This window comes from Marmota marmota, unplaced genomic scaffold (assembly GCF_001458135.2).
Source record: "Marmota marmota marmota unplaced genomic scaffold, marMar, whole genome shotgun sequence".
In the NCBI taxonomy this organism is placed as follows: Eukaryota; Metazoa; Chordata; class Mammalia; order Rodentia; family Sciuridae; genus Marmota; species Marmota marmota.
In genome coordinates this window covers 24,380,592-24,388,174 of record NW_026000108.1, presented here as the reverse complement: position 1 = coordinate 24,388,174, position 7,583 = coordinate 24,380,592, and positions in this window count along the sequence as shown.

Genomic DNA, 7,583 nt, shown 5'->3' with positions numbered 1-7,583 from the left:
TCTAAATTACTAGGAAGGGGAAAACAATAGAGCAAACCAAGGGTAACACCTGAAAGAACTCTTTGCCCTTTCTCGCCATTTAAGATTTTTGACATCACATGAAAAAGTGGCCAACAAATTGAGACACTGATCCTTGGTGAGCAAACAATGTTCCAAAGGTCAGTGTAACAATGAAATATGACTGTTGTCATCAGAGAGCATGAAGACAACAGGGCTGACATTGATGAAGAGCAAATGTTATACGTCCCTGAAACACTGACCAAAGATCGTCTAAATAAAATAACATGACCATCTTGAACTATTCTTGTATTTTTGCTATCTTGCTGTTCTCTAACACATTCATAAATCAAACCTAGTCAGAACATAAGAGAGTAATGATGTAAATACAGTCACAATAATGAGTCTGATTCTTCTGATTCAAGGTAAATGTGCAATGAATTACCGTGTTCTTTTAGAGGCTGTGAATAAAAAGAATGCTTGCATTTTTAAAAGTTATGGTTGTAATTTACACCGTTCCTTGTATGGTGACTTGCACAGAGCAGATGGTTGAACCTGTATGCAATTATCAAACAAACTAATACACACACTGAATTTGTGCTCTGTTTCTATTTATTACACCACATTTATTGTCAATTCTACACTAAACCTCCTCTATTTCTTAAAACTTTTATTTGTGCAATTATAGTTATATACAATATTGTATTTCATTTTGACATAAGTATAAAATTATGAAGTATAATTTCTGCATTTCAATATCGAGTGTTTCCTCTTTCCTTTCCTTCCTCATTCCCCTTCTTCCTTTTCTCTGTTCTACTGGTCTTCCTTCTATTTATACATAGGGCTTTTTAAAATAAGTACTTTGTAGATAAACATACAGAAGAAATTCACTGTGGAATATTCATATATGTACATAGCGTATCAAAAGAGTAGAGGAAGGGGAAAGAGGGAAGGGAAAGAGTAGGAACCGTGGAATGCAACTTACCAAATTTTGCTGTAATCCTCCCCTTAAGGAAAATTGTTTACTTATTATTTTTCACAAACTTCATATTTTTCCCACCTTTGTAATTTGGTTCTCTTCAATATATCTAATGCTTTTCTATATTTTGTTCTTCGAAATCACATCATCTTGCTTATTTGTTTGTTTGCTTCAAAATTCAGAGAATCTGGCATCTGGGGTGTGGCTCAGCGGTAGAGCACTTGCCTCCCCAGTATGAGGCACTGGGTTTGATCCTCAGCACCACATAAAAGTAAATAAACAAAATAAAGATATTGCATCCATGTATAACTATAAAGAATATTTTTTTTAAAAAAATCAGAGAATCCAAATAGTCCATTATCCCTTCCTTCCCTCTTCCAAACTAAAATCCCAGAATAATAATACTTCAAATAAATAGTTATTTAATAAGTCCACCTTGTACAACACTCAACCTTCATGTGTATCTCACTGCTTGCATTACTTGTATTCTGCAATGATTTTTTTTGTTTTGTTTTGTTTTACTCCTACAAGACATAGAGAGTACATAAACACAATGAGCCCTATTAGAAAATACTAACCATTCATTGGACACTCATGCTTTGGAATATTTTGAGCCAGTTGAACATGCATGGGACAAACAGGACCATTGCAGACTGTCTTTGGTGACCTCATAAAGAGAAGCTTCAACTTACCTGAGATAAAGTCCTATTTGGTATTCTGATTGTTGGACCTCAATGAGTAAGTCTGCTATTAGAATCTTGGCACCAAAAGTTTTTAATGCATTAAACAGATACAGAATAGAGAGCAAGAGAATACTAGGGCTGTTGCTGAAAGTGATAAGCATCAGCACCATCTGTTACAACTTATTTAACATTCAATCACATTCCTTTAGTGGTGTTATCTTTATTACTTTTGTTGTCTTCTTACAAATTTCTAGAATGTCAACTTTGGAAGAAAACCCAGAAGAAATCTCGGTGTATCCCCTTTTTCAATATTTTCCATATTTATACACAATAGAACACCTGTGATTCATGATCTAGTAATCAAAAAGTACACTATATGGACAACTTAGTGTAAGGAATAATGCCCTCCCCATACAACAATATCTATGTGATCCTGAAATGTATTTTTATTTTACAAAAACATATGAAGTCAAATGTTTGATCTAGACATCATCTCAATTATTAATAATATAAACCCTTCTTAACTGAGAATCAACCTTTGTGGGAACTAGTTTATTATCTCCATTCCAGCTATGAGAAGATGAAACATTAAATATTTTTTTCAGATCAAAGATCTAGAAAGAGGAACAGATGGAATTGGACCCAGGCTCCGGTTCTTACTGCCTATCCTGTTTCTCACCTAAACCTAGCTGCACTTTAATGGTAACTCCTTACACTATTCATAGCCTGAATGGTCAATATCTTCTGTATAGCAGTCTTACCAATATTGAAGCTATTTTTTTGTACAAATTACATTTGTTAATAGAAGCTATTATTAAATTTATTTATTAATTACCAAATAGACAAAATTGTAATGATGATTAAAATAGTGATGCATAGATAATATATGGTGGATGATGAGTCTGTGATTTTTTTTAAAAAAAAATAGTGTTTGGTAGCATCATTCTTTCTTTACTATAGGCTACAATGAACCATGGAAAGGGTTTAGATTTTTTTTCCTACAGTACCTTTATATATTATATTTGGTCTGCTGCACCCATTTTTATATATGTTTGTGTATATGTCACACACACACACACATGGAGTACACAATTTTTAAAATTTTAATGAAAATTTACAAATTGGGAATATGCACACAAATGCATGTGTACATGTACATAGATAGTATACATCTCCCCAGACTCTTCATGTTATATTTTATGCTGAGTCATTGGAACATTCTGTTTTATCTTCTCTATTCATCAACCACTCTCTTTAAAGCCTTTTCTAATCAATTCAAAATAGGTGAACTGAATTAATTTTGTGCTTGGTTTTAGCAATTTCATGTATATATTGCTTCTGCATCCAGACTTTATGTTCAAAAAGGCTGAAAGCATTACTTACCCTTTTCTTGTCACCTCCTTAGCAGCAAGTGCAATAGTGTGCTTAATTAAATTAATTAAGTAAATGATTTTATTTCCATAAAATGCATCTATCATAAACTACTTTGGGAAATGCTTAACTAGATTGCAGCAAAGTATCCATATTATTCTTTTGGTTAAATAATTTATCACACAATTTTAAAACACTGAGTAACTGATATAATTTTTTATGAATCTGTTGTTGTAGGCAAAAATCACCTCTAAATGATTATGGTTTTGCGAGTACACCCCAGATAGAAAATTTAAAGCTTTATGCACCTATATTGTCATTTCTTTTCCTGGTGCTGGAGATCAAAGTTATGGCTTTATCCATGTTAGGCAACTGCTCTATCAGATTCCCAAGCATTATTTTGTCAATTTTAGTATTCATTATTTATTCAAGTCAACCTTTACAGAGTTATTTAAACGTTGGTTTTAATCATGTTCCCTTACTTCACTTTCTCAAAATATATGGATTTCAGAATTATATAAAGCAAACTTGAAAGTATCATTCTTTTGTGTTTAATGATATTTTTTCCTTTCACACCAAAACTTTCAAGAGAAAAAGAGAGAAAAGAGTGTAACAATATAGCATATGCCAGTCTACCACTGCTCTGAATGAAGGATACTTGGTGCCATGAGCCTCTTTGGGAATTATAGCCATGTCAAGGCTCTGGGTCACAGAACATCAAATAAATGGCCCTTCAAGGTGAATCACTCAGCAAGTCAGTGGGTAAGGTTTAGTATTCCAAGACTTTTCTCAGGAAAACCCATTATCCATGCAATTCCCTGCTCCATCTGTGATTATTTTGGAGAAATAGAAAATTCTCAAATTTGAGGAGGGTGAGTGTGGAGATAAATAATTCTGAAACCACCTTATTCCCTCCCACCCCACACCCCCCCACACACCCACACAAAAAAGAACAGTATCTCTTATTGGTAATCATAAACATTCTCTCATCATCAGGGTACTCATTTGACTTGACTTTTTCTCTTTTAAAGTCAAATAGAATCAGAAGAAAAAAAGAAAAAAAAAGGAATTGCTTCTAAACCTGCACACACTGGTCTCTAGCATTTTAAACCAATTAATTTCCAAAGATTTTAAGTGCCTGTCTAAAACCACATGGAAAACAGAGGCACATTTGTATCGTCAGCAAGGCTACATTTCCTGACTTACTGATTTATCAAGTGTCTGTGTGACAGAGGGGGAAGAGCACTTTGGTTCCACCAGCAGCTCTGGCAAGATAATTCTAAATGACTTAGACAGCCAACATGCTTCTTACTAAGTCAATTAGCATATGATTAATTGGAAAATGGAGTATAGGGCAAAACTGCCTCCTTTACTCTCAGAGGTCTGTTTAGGGAAATGCAGTCCAGATTTGGTCCTGTTGCTGGTTGGTGTTACCAGTCACTGAAGTAATTGACCGTTTATTGCATCTGTTCAAGAATTCAGGATACAGGATGTAATAAAATGAGCATTTGTTTAATTACATTAACTCATAGACTCTTTTACTTAGAGTCAACTGCCATCCATCACATAGTCCTTTAATTCCTCTGTGTTTATTTTGGTGATACAGTATTCCAACATAAATGTGAAGTTATTTCTTTTAAATATTTTATCTTGGGATATTTACAATGGCATTGTGATAAAACTGACATTTATCACATTAGGAGAACAAAACAAGTAGGTGGTAAATCACAAAAATATCTTAGCCCTAAATGGAGATGATCCTTAAGTGTTACTAGCTCAAAACAAGAAAATAAAATCACTTGTTACTATAACTCTGTTAAACACATGAGAGCCCATGGATTCAGCCAAGTGAAAGTTGATGGGATTTTATCATTTCTGTAATGTGGTGAATTCCTAACTTAAATCATAACACATTGAAGTGTGCTTTATTTGAAACTTTTCCTGGAATTTTGGGAATCAAAGGAGAAGACAGAAATTCATTATTGTTGTTTTTTTGCTGTGCCATTTTTGTTACTTAAGTATCCCAAGTTCAATTTCCCTCCAGTTTTATTTGTGGATTAAATATTTCAGGTTATGTGACATAAGGATATATGCCATCAGTCATGGGAGATATAGGGAAATTATACCTTAGATAGATAGATGGATAGATATACATGCACATCATATTTTACATTATGAATTATGTAAAATGATACTTTTTATGGTATTTCACATTATGAATTATTTCCTCATCCCTCTTTTGAAAATAGCTGATATAACATCTGTGACAGGGACTATTACTAATATATGAAGTTAAGCATGTTTTAAAAAAGACATAAAGTTCGTCTTTTTGCTATTTTACATTTGAAATTTCACTCTTACCTCTGGCTGTTCCCTTTGTCCATCTATCTATCCATAATACATTTCACAAATAGTTTTAAGTAATTTGTGATTATTAAGAATTATAACAGTATGTCAGTTGGGTCTCAGATGGCAAGACAGATTTATTGAGGGACATACCCTTAGGAAAGACCGCCAGGCCATGGTGCAGTATGACATCTATTTAAAGTGATGAAGAAGAAAAATTGGTAGGAAGAGCTTCATTCTGTGATTCTGATTTGACATATTCCCAAAAAGAACAAAAGGGAGATTCAGCAAAATGATTTCCCATGGAGGAGTGAAAAGGGGGAGGGACATGCAGGTTCTTAGATCCCCATTGCACTCCGTGATTGCCTGGAGACTGCTTGAGAAAGGTGTGGGTGACCTGGGCTTAATACTTTGGTAGGTCTTGAAGGTCTGGAGGTGGACAGTGCCAGCACTCCTCATAGTTGACTGGCATGCTCTTTCTTGAAAGGAAATTGAGCTGCACATTTTCATGAATGCCAGTGTCTCCAGAGAGGCACTGGAGACAAAATCAATATAATGGGTCATAAGAGGTTCTCTGTTTCTACCTAGAAAGTGGAAGCTATGAGTAAATAACAGTATGGCTAATATTACTATTAATCCAAGAATGTTATTGAAATCCATGCGTGGATCTGATTTTACCTAGGGAATAGCTCCTGATGCCTTCCTGTCTCAACCACATAGTAAATATACTGATAATGAAGGAGGGGGGCAGATGTTATGAATTTACCACACAGAACTCCAAAATCATCTATTGATTCTAGAGGATTTAAAAAAAAAAAACTTCATTTAAATGACCCCTATTTTCTTCATGGCCATTTTGGCATGTTATTATTTTCATTTTCATGGAAACAATATATATATATATATATATATATATATATATATATATATATACTAGTGCTGAAAAATTTGCCTATTTAAGAAAAACTATACATAAGGAATATGAATATTACAGATATATTTTAAAAGCATGGTAAAAGAAATATACAAAAAAGCCAGAACCTTAACTTGTTTCAGAAATATTTTAAATAGAACATCTGTTTGACCTCAGATAGAAAATAATTTATTAATTAACACACAGAAGGCATGAAGAAAAGAATTTGCAAATTTGATTTTCTGATTTTTAAAGTCACATTTGCAACCTGTTAACAGACAAATCATTAGTTTTTAGCACACATAGTGCATAAATAAGAACAAACGATCCAACAAAAAAGTATGTTATTTTAACAAGAAATTCACAGAAGTCTGGTTTGGTGATGCACACCTGTAATCTCAGCAACTCAGAAGGCTGAGGCAGGAGAATTGCAAGTTTGAAGCCAGCCTCAAGTTTGAGATCCTGCCTCAAAATAAATGAATAAAAACAGCTTGGGAATATAGCTCCAGTGGCAAAGCATCCGTGGGTTCAATTCCCAGTACCAAAACAAAACAATACAAATACAGAAAGGCTAAAAAAAAAAAAAAATTCAGGAAGTATATATACAATAGTCAAACTCAGAAAAACCCAGAGAAAAATATGAGTAGCCATTTTTCATCTATAGTAAGTAACAAATTAAACATTTCTTTATACGGGTGTTGAGGATAATGCTGAAAAATAATAACTCATGCTGCTGGTGAAGGTGAACATGATAGAAGAGGTAAGACAAGTATATGTAGTATGGATGATCGAGTAACTTACCATCAAAAATGTTCCCATCCTCTTTCCCAGAACCTATGCCCGTCTGATTTTACACAGGACTCGTGATTAATTTAAGGATTTTGGGAAAAATGAAGATAGTATCCGGGATCATCCAGGTAAACCTGATGTAAACACAAGGGTCCTTTAAATCCTATGAAGTTTTCTATAAGTCATAGCTGTAGAATATATAGAAAATCCCACAAAATTTTCAACTTTGCCAAATAAATTTTCTTAAGGTTTTGGAGGCCAGAAGTGTAAAATCAGTTCCACTGGATGAAAGACAAGGCATCAGAGGGTTATCTCTTCCCGGAAACTGCAGGATATAATCTATTTCTTTGCCTTTCTAGCTTCCGCTGGGCCATCTGAACCACTTGGCTCAGGATCTGTTCGTCACATTCCTACCCTTGTTTCTCTTTCTTCTTCTGCTTTCTGCTTTGATCTTCTTGCCTTTCTCTCTCTCTCTCTCTCTCTCTCTCTCTCTCTCTCTCTCTCT